General features: G+C 44.4%; 1 protein-coding gene across 4 annotated transcripts in view; it reads right to left on the bottom strand.

Moving 5' to 3' along the window:
* The window catches only part of LOC139422738 (spermatid perinuclear RNA-binding protein-like), a 186,157-nt gene that overhangs the window by 126,558 nt on the left and 46,466 nt on the right, over positions 1-13,133 (bottom strand). For all 4 annotated transcript variants that reach the window (XM_071174051.1, XM_071174053.1, XM_071174049.1 and 1 more), the window contains exon 2: positions 250-327. The gene's annotated coding sequence lies outside the window, so the exon portion shown is untranslated. The remainder of the gene's footprint in view (positions 1-249; positions 328-13,133) is intronic.

The following is a 13,133-nucleotide window of genomic DNA, read 5'->3' as shown; positions in this document are numbered from 1 at the left end:
TCCTTATATTAACTGTAACTTAGCGAAATCTTTGAAATTGTTGAATGTTTTGTTTATATTTTTGTTCAGTGTAGAATATAAAAAATGACAAGAAGCCAATTCCCATTGGAAATAGGTGAAGGACATTCAGTTCATCTCCACGTAACACCGATCCTGTCCAAGGTCCCAATGGGGCTATCCAGCGTACTGTGTTACTAGCCTAGTTACAGTAGTCAGGGAAGCATAGTGACCCTGTCACATGATCATTACCTTGTGCTACACTGTCCTCCAGTCCCTCTGCAGCCCAGGGTCACAGGAATAGTCTCAGGATGTGTGGGGAATCTCTACCTGGAAACACAAAGAGGTCAAAGTTCAGTTATCAACACCTTCCATTGTGTTGTATATAATAGCCTATTCCAACCAATAATCAAAATGACTCATTTATGTCATTTAGTTGACAAAGCGAGAACTCCCGCACCCCAAGGCCTGAGTTGACAAAAACGTGACTGTGGTGACACCAGTGGGCCACTCTGCCTCTGCTGTGTGGAGCCTACATCAGCACCGGAGGACAGCAGACAAGAGCAGAACAGGCAGCGTTGCCCCGTAATCGCTCTGGTCCACCCACCCACACACACACACACACACACACTTCTAATCATTCTCATGTCCCCTGCAGTCCAGCATGAGGGGGTTCAGTCACACGTTAACTGACAACCATGATAACCAGCAATGTGCCAACCAGGGTTTAGGTTTTCATTTATTTTACTGCCCTCTCCTCTACGCCACCACTCCTCTCCTCTACGCCACCACTCCTCTCCTCTACGCCACCACTCCTCTCCTCTCCGCCACCACTCCTCTCCTCTACGCCACCACTCCTCTCCTCTACGCCACCACTCCTCTCCTCTACGCCACCACTCCTCTCCTCTCCGCCACCACTCCTCTCCTCTCCGCCACCACTCCTCTCCTCTCCGCCACCACTCCTCTCCGCCACCACTCCTCTCCTCTCCGCCACCACTCCTCTCCTCTACGCCACCACTCCTCTCCTCTACGCCACCACTCCTCTACGCCACCACTCCTCTACGCCACCACTCCTCTACGCCACCACTCCTCCACACTCCCTTTCCCCTCTCCTGTCATTCAGCGGGCCTGCCTACTTTACAATGTAGGATGAATTAATTTGCATATCATTTACTGCTGCGTTTATCACCCACCATCATCCTCTATCCATGGAAAAGTATGGGGCGGTGAGATGAAAAGAGAAAGTATGGGGCGGTGTGATGAAAAGAGAAAGTATGGGTCGGTGTGATGAAAAGAGAAAGTATGGGTCGGTGTGATGAAAAGAGAAAGATGGGTCGGTGTGATGAAAAGAGAAAGTATGGGTCGGTGTGATGAAAAGAGAAAGTATGGGACGGTGTGATGAAAAGAGAAAGTATGGGTCGGTGTGATGAAAAGAGAGAGAGAGAGAGAGATAAGTGAGTACGTGAGGTTTGGTGGCCACTCAAACTGGACTTTAAAATGTGGGACAAACATCCAATTGAAACCCTACATGCAGAATTCTGTCTGAAAATTCTGAAAAGTCCAGAGAAATTCACCAACTAATGCATGTAGGGCTGAATTGGGCCTCTTTCCAGCAATAATGAAAATACAGAAAACATAATCAACATTTTGGCCACATCTAAATTCAAGTCTGCAATTTAAAGCACTTCAAACCCAAGAGCTGAGCCCAGAAACGAGCTGTCACGTGTTCTCCCTCTCCGGCCTCTAGGTCACCAGGCGGCTGATTATACCACACACCTGCCCCTCATGACACTCAACACGACTCCATCACCTCCTTGATTACCTCCCCTATATCTGTCGCTCCCCTTGGTTCTTTCCTCAGGTGTTGACTGTGTTTCATGTCGGTGTGTTTGGTTCCTTCCTCAGGTGTTATTGACTATGTTTTATGTCAGTGTGTTTGGTTCTTTCCTCAGGTGTTATTGACTGTGTTTCATGTCAGTGTGTTTGGTTCTTTCCTCAGGTGTTGACTGTGTTTCATGTTGGTGTGTTTGGTTCTTTCCTCAGGTGTTATTGACTGTGTTTCATGTCGGTGTGTTGTTTGGTTCTTTCCTCAGGTGTTGACTGTGTTTCATGTCGGTGTGTTGTTTGGTTCTTTCCTCAGGTGTTGACTGTGTTTCATGTCGGTGTGTTTGGTTCTTTCCTCAGGTGTTGACTGTGTTTCATGTCGGTGTGTTTGGTTCTTTCCTCAGGTGTTGACTGTGTTTCATGTCGGTGTGTTTGGTTCTTTCCTCAGGTGTTATTGACTGTGTTTCATGTCGGTGTGTTTGGTTCTTTCCTCAGGTGTTATTGACTGTGTTTCATGTCGGTGTGTTTGGTTCTTTCCTCAGGTGTTATTGACTGTGTTTCATGTCGGTGTGTTTGGTTCTTTCCTCAGGTGTTATTGACTATGTTTCATGTCGGTGTGTTTGCGTTTCTTGTTTTATGTACTGTTTATTTATTAAACACTCCCTGTAGTTGTGTCCCGACTCTCAGAGTACATGGTTACTCAGTCAGCTGGTGTTGGACCTCACCAACCAAGCAGACACCAGCACTGTTTCAAAAGAAAGAATTACAATAAACTAAATCAAAGGACTCATATTTACAACATTGGAAAAACGAAACAAATCCCAAAGCCGACTAAATTTCTATCTGTCCCTAAACAGAGAATATGAATTGGCTGATTATTTCTACTCTGTCAGAGATACGAAGCAGAGACAGATCTTTACCAAGTACAGACTCACAGAGACAGAGACACATCTTTACCAAGTACAGACTGACAGAGACAGAGAGAGATCTTTACCAAGTACAGACTGACAGAGAGAGATCTTTACCAAGTACAGACTGACAGAGAGAGATCTTTACCAAGTACAGACTGACAGAGAGAGATCTTTACCAAGTACAGACTGACAGAGACAGAGACACATCTTTACCAAGTACAGACTGACAGAGACAGAGAGAGATCTTTACCAAGTACAGACTGACAGAGAGAGACAGATCTTTACCAAGTACAGACTGACAGAGAGAGAGAGAGATCTTTACCAAGTACAGACTGACAGAGACAGAGAGAGATCTTTACCAAGTACAGACTGACAGAGACAGAGACAGATCTTTACCAAGTACAGACTGACAGAGAGAGATCTTTACCAAGTACAGGCTGAGTGACAACCGATTGGCAATAGAAACCGTCAGACATAAAAAGACATGGCTACCCAAAGAGGAGATTGTATGTGGTCACTGCACGACAGGGGAGGTAGACAGAGAGATGCACTTTCTCCTTTACTGTGATAAATATTCCTCACCAAGAGATTCATTATTCACTGAAACGACTATATGTATTCCAAACCAGAGGAAAAGAGAAAAATACTCATGGGTGAAGGAGCAATGGCTCCTCTTGCAGCCAAATATCTTCCATAGCCTGAGGGACACTGAATAATAACATCTGCATAGTAAACAGTAACTTACTTATTATTAGTTTCACTATTATCACTATTATTGTTATTTCTATTATTATTGTTGTTTATAATTCCAAATAGTAGTGATATGGGTAGTAGTAGTGATGATGGTAATGAGAGCAGTTTAATGATGGTAGTGGTAGTAGTAGTGATGATGGTAGTAGTAATGATGGCAGTGGTAGTAGTAATGATGATGGTAATGAGAGCAGTTTAATGATGGTAGTAGTAGTAGTAATGATGATGGTAGTAGTAATGATGATGGTAATTGTAATGATGATGGTAATGAGAGCAGTTTAATGATGGTAGTGGTAGTAGTAATGATGATGGTAGTAGTAATGATGATGGTAGTAGTAATGATGATGGTAGTAGTAATGATGGCAGTGGTAGTAGTAATGATGATGGTAATGAGAGCAGTTTAATGATGGTAGTGGTAGTAGTAATGATGATGGTAGTAGTAATGATGATGGTAGTTGTAATGATGATGGTAATGAGAGCAGTTTAATGATGGTAGTGGTAGTAGTAACGACGATGGTAGTAGTAACGACGATGGTAGTTGTAGTAGTAACGACGATGGTAGTTGTAGTAGTAACGACGATGGTAGTTGTAGTAGTAACGATGATGGTAGTAGTAACGACGATGGTAGTTGTAGTAGTAACGACGATGGTAGTAGTAACGACGATGGTAGTAGTAACGACGATGGTAGTTGTAGTAGTAACGACGATGGTAGCTGTAGTAGTAACGACGATGGTAGTTGTAGTAGTAACGACGATGGTAGTTGTAGTAGTAACGACGATGGTAGTTGTAGTAGTAACGACGATGGTAGTTGTAGTAGTAACGACGATGGTAGTAGTAACGACGATGGTAGTTGTAGTAGTAACGACGATGGTAGTTGTAGTAGTAACGACGATGGTAGTTGTAGTAGTAACGACGATGGTAGTAGTAACGACGATGGTAGCTGTAGTAGTAACGACAATGGTAGTAGTAACGACGATGGTAGCTGTAGTAGTAACGACGATGGTAGTTGTAGTAGTAACGACGATGGTAGTAGTAACGACGATGGTAGTAGTAGTAGTAACGACGATGGTAGTTGTAGTAGTAACGACGATGGTAGTAGTAACGACGATGGTAGTTGTAGTAGTAACGACGATGGTAGTTGTAGTAGTAACGACGATGGTAGTAGTATTGACGATGGTAGCTGTAGTAGTAACGACGATGGTAGTTGTAGTAGTAACGACGATGGTAGTAGTAACGACGATGGTAGTTGTAGTAGTAACGACGATGGTAGTTGTAGTAGTAACGACGATGGTAGTAGTAACGACGATGGTAGTTGTAGTAGTAACGACGATGGTAGTAGTAACGACGATGGTAGTTGTAGTAGTAACGACGATGGTAGTAGTAACGACGATGGTAGTTGTAGTAGTAACGACGATGGTAGCTGTAGTAGTAACGACGATGGTAGTTGTAGTAGTAACGACGATGGTAGTTGTAGTAGTAACGACGATGGTAGTTGTAGTAGTAACGACGATGGTAGTAGTAACGACGATGGTAGTTGTAGTAGTAACGACGATGGTAGTAGTAACGACGATGGTAGTTGTAGTAGTAACAGCGATGGTAGTTCAAATCAAATCAAATTTTATTTGTCACATACACATGGTTAGCAGATGTTAATGCGAGTGTAGCGAAATGCTTGTGCTTCTAGTTCCGACAATGCAGTAATAACAAGTAATCTAACTAACAATTCCAAAACTACTGTCTTGTACACAGTGTAAGGGGATAAAGAATATGTACATAAGGATATATGAATGAGTGATGGTACAGAGCAGCATAGGCAAGATACAGTAGATGGTATCGAGTACAGTATATACATATGAGATGAGTATGTAAACAAAGTGGCATAGTTAAAGTGGCTAGTGATACATGTATTACTTAAGGATACAGTCGATGATATAGAGTACAGTATATACGTATGCATATGAGATGAATAATGTAGGGTAAGTAACATTATATAAGGTAGCATTGTTTAAAGTGGCTAGTGATATATTTACATCATTTCCCATCAATTCCCATTATTAAAGTGGCTGGAGTTGAGTCAGTGTCAGTGTGTTGGCAGCAGCCACTCAATGTTAGTGGTGGCTGTTTAACAGTCTGATGGCCTTGAGATAGAAGCTGTTTTTCAGTCTCTCGGTCCCAGCTTTGATGCACCTGTACTGACCTCGCCTTCTGGATGATAGCGGGGTGAACAGGCAGTGGCTCGGGTGGTTGATGTCCTTGATGATCTTTATGGCCTTCCTGTGACATCGGGTGGTGTAGGTGTCCTGGAGGGCAGGTAGTTTGCCCCCGGTGATGCGTTGTGCAGACCTCACTACCCTCTGGAGAGCCTTACGGTTGAGGGCGGAGCAGTTGCCGTACCAGGCGGTGATACAGCCCGCCAGGATGCTCTCGATTGTGCATCTGTAGAAGTTTGTGAGTGCTTTTGGTGACAAGCCAAATTTCTTCAGCCTCCTGAGGTTGAAGAGGCGCTGCTGCACCTTCTTCACAATGCTGTCTGTGTGAGTGGACCAATTCAGTTTGTCTGTGATGTGTATGCCGAGGAACTTAAAACTTGCTACCCTCTCCACTACTGTTCCATCGATGTGGATAGGGGGGTGTTCCCTCTGCTGCTTCCTGAAGTCCACAATCATCTCCTTAGTTTTGTTGACGTTGAGTGTGAGGTTATTTACCTGACACCACACTCCGAGGGCCCTCACCTCCTCCCTGTAGGCCGTCTCGTCGTTGTTGGTAATCAAGCCTACCACTGTTGTGTCGTCCGCAAACTTGATGATTGAGTTGGAGGCGTGCGTGGCCACGCAGTCGTGGGTGAACAGGGAGTACAGGAGAGGGCTCAGAACGCACCCTTGTGGGGCCCCAGTGTTGAGGATCAGCGGGGAGGAGATGTTGTTGCCTACCCTCACCACCTGGGGGCGGCCCGTCAGGAAGTCCAGTACCCAGTTGCACAGGGCAGGGTCGAGACCCAGGGTCTCGAGCTTGATGACGAGCTTGGAGGGTACTATGGTGTTGAATTCCGAGCTGTAGTCAATGAACAGCATTCTCACATAGGTATTCCTCTTGTCCAGATGGGTTAGGGCAGTGTGCAGTGTGGTTGAGATTGCATCGTCTGTGGACCTATTTGGGCGGTAAGCAAATTGGAGTGGGTCTAGGGTGTCAGGTAGGGTGGAGGTGATATGGTCCTTGACTAGTCTCTCAAAGCACTTCATGATGACGGAAGTGAGTGCTACGGGGCGGTAGTCGTTTAGCTCAGTTACCTTAGCTTTATTGGGAACAGGAACAATGGTGGCCCTCTTGAAGCATGTGGGAACAGCAGACTGGTATAGGGATTGATTGAATATGTCCGTAAACACACCGGCCAGCTGGTCTGCGCATGCTCTGAGGGCGCGGCTGGGGATGCCGTCTGGGCCTGCAGCCTTGCGAGGGTTAACACGTTTAAATGTCTTACTCACCTCGGCTGCAGTGAAGGAGAGACCGCATGTTTTCGTTGCAGGCCGTGTCAGTGGCACTGTATTGTCCTCAAAGCGGGCAAAGAAGTTATTTAGTCTGCCTGGGAGCAGGACATCCTGGTCCGTGACTGGGCTGGATTTCTTCCTGTAGTCCGTGATTGACTGTAGACCCTGCCACATGCCTCGTGTCTGAGCCGTTGAATTGAGATTCTACTTTGTCTCTGTACTGACGTTTAGCTTGTTTGATAGCCTTGCGGTGGGAATAGCTGCACTGTTTGTATTCGGTCATGTTACCAGACACCTTGCCCTGATTAAAAGCAGTGGTTCGCGCTTTCAGTTTCACGCGAATGCTGCCATCAATCCACGGTTTCTGGTTAGGGAATGTTTTATTTGTTGCTATGGGAACGACATCTTCAACACACGTTCTAATGAACTCGCACACCGAATCAGCGTATTCGTCAATGTTGTTGTCTGACGCAATACGAAACATGTCCCAGTCCACGTGATGGAAGCAGTCTTGGAGTGTGGAGTCAGCTTGGTCGGACCAGCGTTGGACAGACCTCAGCGTGGGAGCCTCTTGTTTTAGTTTCTGTCTGTAGGCAGGGATCAACAAAATGGAGTCGTGGTCAGCTTTTCCGAAAGGGGGGCGGGGCAGGGCCTTATATGCGTCGCGGAAGTTAGAGTAACAATGATCCAAGGTCTTTCCACCCCTGGTTGCGCAATCGATATGCTGATAAAATTTAGGGAGTCTTGTTTTCAGATTAGCCTTGTTACAATCCCCAGCTACAATGAATGCAGCCTCTGGATAAATTGTTTCCAGTTTGCAAAGAGTCAAATAAAGTTAATTCAGAGCCATCGATGTGTCTGCTTGGGGGGGGATATATACGGCTGTGATTATAATCGAAGAGAATTCTCTTGGTAGATAATGCGGTCTACATTTGATTGTGAGGAATTCTAAATCAGGTGAACAGAAGGATTTGAGTTCCTGTATGTTTCTTTCATCACACCATGTCACGTTAGCCATAAGGCATACGCCCCCGCCCCTCTTCTTACCAGAAAGATGTTTGTTTCTGTCTGCGCGATGCGTGGAGAAACCCGTTGGCTGCACCGCCTCGGATAGCGTCTCTCCAGTGAGCCACGTTTCCGTGAAGCAAAGAACGTTACAGTCTCTGATGTCCCTCTGGAATGCTACCCTTGCTCGGATTTCATCAACCTTGTTGTCAATGTACTTCCGGCGCCGACAGAGATGGCCGCCTCGCTTCGCGTTCCTAGGAAACTATGCAGTTTTTTGTTTTTTTACGTGTTATTTCTTACATTAGTACCCCAGGTCATCTTAGGTTTCATTACATACAGTCGAGAAGAACTACTGAATATAAGATCAGCGTCAACTCACCATCAGTACGACCAAGAATATGTTTTTCGCGACACGGATCCTGTGTTCTGCCTTACAAACAGGACAACGGAGTGGATCCCATGCAGCGACCCAAAAAAACGACTCCGAAAAAGAGGGAAACGAGGCGGTCTTCTGGTCAGACTCCGGAGACGGGCACACCGTGCACCACTCCCTAGCATTCGACGATGGTAGTTGTAGTAGTAACGACGATGGTAGTAGTAATGACGATGGTAGTTGTAGTAGTAACGACGATGGTAGCTGTAGTAGTAACGACGATGGTAGTAGTAACGACGATGGTAGTAGTAATGACGATGGTAGTTGTAGTAGTAACGACGATGGTAGTTGTAGTAGTAACGACGATGGTAGTTGTAGTAGTAACGACGATGGTAGCTGTAGTAGTAACGACGATGGTAGCTGTAGTAGTAACGACGATGGTAGCTGTAGTAGTAACGACGATGGTAGTAGTAACGACGATGGTAGTAGTAACGACGATGGTAGTAGTAACGACGATGGTAGTAGTAACGACGATGGTAGCAGTAACGACGATGGTAGCAGTAACGACGATGGTAGCTGTAGTAGTAACGACGATGGTAGCTGTAGTAGTAACGACGATGGTAGCTGTAGTAGTAACGACGATGGTAGCTGTAGTAGTAACGACGATGGTAGCTGTAGTAGTAACGACGATGGTAGTTGTAGTAGTAACGACGATGGTAGTTGTAGTAGTAACGACGATGGTAGCTGTAGTAGTAACGACGATGGTAGCTGTAGTAGTAACGACGATGGTAGCTGTAGTAGTAACGACGATGGTAGCTGTAGTAGTAACGACGATGGTAGCTGTAGTAGTAACGACGATGGTAGCTGTAGTAGTAACGACAATGGTAGCTGTAGTAGTAACGACGATGGTAGCTGTAGTAGTAACGACGATGGTAGCTGTAGTAGTAACGACGATGGTAGCTGTAGTAGTAACGACGATGGTAGCTGTAGTAGTAACGACGATGGTAGTTGTAGTAGTAACGACGATGGTAGTTGTAGTAGTAACGACGATGGTAATTGTAGTAGTAACGACGATGGTAGTTGTAGTAGTAACGACGATGGTAGCTGTAGTAGTAACGACGATGGTAGTAGTAACTACGATGGTAGTTGTAGTAATAACGACGATGGTAGTAGTAACGACGATGGTAGTTGTAGTAGTAACGACGATGGTAGTTGTAGTAGTAACGACGATGGTAGTTGTAGTAGTAACGACGATGGTAGTTGTAGTAGTAACGACGATGGTAGTAGTAACGACGATGGTAGTTGTAGTAGTAACGACGATGGTAGTTGTAGTAGTAACGACGATGGTAGCTGTAGTAGTAACGACGATGGTAGCTGTAGTAGTAACGACGATGATAGCTGTAGTAGTAACGACGATGATAGCTGTAGTAGTAACGGCGATGGTAGCTGTAGTAGTAACGACGATGATAGCTGTAGTAGTAACGACGATGGTAGCTGTAGTAGTAACGACGATGGTAGCTGTAGTAGTAACGACGATGTTAGTAGTAATGACGATGGTAGTAGTAACGACGATGGTAGTAGTAACGACGATGATAGCTGTAGTAGTAACGACGATGGTAGCTGTAGTAGTAACGACGATGGTAGTTGTAGTAGTAACGACGATGGTAGTTGTAGTAGTAACGACGATGGTAGCTGTAGTAGTAACGACGATGGTAGCTGTAGTAGTAACGGCGATGGTAGCTGTAGTAGTAACGACGATGGTAGCTGTAGTAGTAACGACGATGGTAGCTGTAGTAGTAACGGCGATGGTAGCTGTAGTAGTAACGACGATGGTAGCTGTAGTAGTAACGACGATGGTAGCTGTAGTAGTAACGGCGATGGTAGCTGTAGTAGTAACGGCGATGGTAGCTGTAGTAGTAACGGCGATGGTAGCTGTAGTATTAACGACGATGGTAGTTGTAGTAGTAACGACGATGGTAGCTGTAGTAGTAACGGCGATGGTAGCTGTAGTAGTAACGACGATGGTAGCTGTAGTAGTAACGACGATGGTAGTAGTAACGACGATGGTAGTAGTATTGACGATGGTAGTTGTAGTAGTAACGACGATGGTAGTTGTAGTAGTAACGACGATGGTAGTTGTAGTAGTAACGACGATGGTAGTTGTAGTAGTAACGACGATGGTAGCTGTAGTAGTAACGACGATGGTAGCTGTAGTAGTAACGATGATGGTAGTAGTAACGACGATGGTAGTAGTAACGACGATGGTAGTAGTAACGACGATGGTAGCTGTAGTAGTAACGACGATGGTAGCTGTAGTAGTAACGACGATGGTAGCTGTAGTAGTAACGACGATGGTAGTTGTAGTAGTAACGACGATGGTAGTTGTAGTAGTAACGACGATGGTAGTTGTAGTAGTAACGACGATGGTAGCTGTAGTAGTAACGACGATGGTAGCTGTAGTAGTAACGACGATGGTAGTTGTAGTAGTAACGACGATGGTAGTTGTAGTAGTAACGACGATGGTAGTAGTAATGACGATGGTAGTAGTAACGACGATGGTAGTTGTAGTAGTAACGACGATGGTAGTTGTAGTAGTAACGACGATGGTAGCTGTAGTAGTAACGACGATTGTTACGGATACAGGTATCCTGTGTGTGTGTGTATGTATCCTGTGTTGTTTTCTCTCCTTCTCTCCTCACAGGTGAAAATCATCAGTCACCAATCCAATCATCAATCAGAAGACACACCTCCTCCTGTTTCCTACCCTATCACAGGTCCTTTCCCTTGGTTTAAAAACCCTGTCAGTAGTTTGCTCTAGAGCTCAATCTCTCTGTAAATGCCATGTCTGTAGATCTCTCTGTTTCACTCTCTTTGTGTATTAACCTCTCTTTTGTTTGAGCACCTCCATAGCACTTTGTCCTCACCTGTGAGTATTGTTTTTGGTTATGGTGTTTGTGTTTGTTTGCTGGTGGGAAAAGGGGAAACCAAGACAAGTCGCCCATGGGCATACACTACCCGTAGGTAGACTTTGTTAAATACACTAGTTAGAACTGGGCGGACCACCCACTGTATTTTTGGTTAGTTAGTTAGCTGTTGTTAAAGTAGGCTAGTCTAGCTTAGGGGTGTTTTTGAATACTTATTATTTATTTTCTTGGGTCCAGCTCAGCCCCTTTTCCTGCTCCCCCCCCCCATTACCATGTGTTTACACATGTTTACACAGTTTGACGGTAGATTTCAGTTTCGTAACTGAATTCGTAACGACGATGGTAGTAGTAACGACGATGGTAGTTGTAGTAGTAGTAATGATGATGGTAGTTGTAGTAGTAATGATGGTGGTAGTTGTAGTAGTAATGATGGTGGTAGTTGTAGTAGTAATGATGGTGGTAGTTGTAGTAGTAATGGTGGTGGTAGTTGTAGTAGTAATGGTGGTGGTAGAGGTAATGATGATGGTAGTTGTAGTAGTAATGATGGTGGTAGTTGTAGTAGTAATGATGGTGGTAGAGGTAATGATGATGGTAGTTGTAGTAGTAATGATGGTGGTAGAGGTAATGATGATGGTAGTTGTAGTAGTAATGATGGTGGTAGTTGTAGTAGTAATGATGGTGGTAGAGGTGATGATGGTAGTTGTAGTAGTAATGATGGTGGTAGAGGTGATGATGGTAGTTGTAGTAGTAATGATGGTGGTAGAGGTGATGATGGTAGTTGTAGTAGTAATGATGGTGGTAGAGGTGATGATGGTAGTTGTAGTAGTAATGATGGTGGTAGAGGTGATGATGGTAGTTGTAGTAGTAATGATGGTGGTAGTTGTAGTAGTAATGAAGGTCGGTAGTTGTAGTAGTAATGATGGTGGTAGTTGTAGTAGTAATGATGGTGGTAGTTGTAGTAGTAATGGTGGTGGTAGAGGTAATGATGATGGTAGTTGTAGTAGTAATGATGGTGGTAGTTGTAGAGGTAATGATGATGTAGTAGTAATGATGGTGGTAGTTGTAGTAGTAATGATGGTGGTAGAGGTAATGATGATGGTAGTTGTAGTAGTAATGATGGTGGTAGAGGTGATGATGGTAGTTGTAGTAGTAATGTAATGGTGAAGATTATTTAGTTATAAGTTAGTCAAAGTTTCATTTTACATGTTTATGTTTATTATATTTCTACTATTGACTGTTAAAATTGTATTGTTATTATTTAAATGTTGTACATGCCAATAAAGCAGCTTGAACTTGAATTTGAGAGAGGGGGGGGGGGGGAGACAGAGAAGGGGAGAGAGAGAGAGAGAGAGAGAGACAGAAGGAGAGAGAGACACACTGACAGAGAAGGAGAGAGGAGAGAGAGAGACAGAGTGCAAATTATGCCAACACCTGCTAATTATCAAAATCCAGAAAAGAGCTGTTGAAATTCTACAACCACCTAAAAGGAAGCGATTCCCAAACCTTCCATAATAAAACCATTACCTACAGAGATTAACTTGGAGAAGAGACCCCTAAGCAAGCTGGTCCTGGGGCTCTGTTCACAAACAAAAACACCGCCCAAGCACATCAACACAATTAGACCCAACCAAATCATGAGAAAACAAGAAGATAATTACTTGAAACGGAGACAAATTTACCAAAAAAACAGAGCAAACTAGAATGTTATTTGGCCCTAAACAGAGAGTACACAGTGGCAGAATACCTGACCACTGTGATTGACCCAAACTTAAGGAACGCTTTGACTATGTACAGACTTAGTGAGCATAGCCTTGCTATTGAGAAAGGCCACCATAGGCAGACATGGCTCTCAAGAGAAGAC

The sequence above is a fragment of the Oncorhynchus clarkii genome, chromosome 12, assembly GCF_045791955.1.
Source record: "Oncorhynchus clarkii lewisi isolate Uvic-CL-2024 chromosome 12, UVic_Ocla_1.0, whole genome shotgun sequence".
Lineage (NCBI taxonomy): Eukaryota > Metazoa > Chordata > Actinopteri > Salmoniformes > Salmonidae > Oncorhynchus > Oncorhynchus clarkii.
The sequence above is the reverse complement of the archived record's forward strand: the minus strand, read 5'-3'. Positions and strand labels throughout refer to the sequence as shown.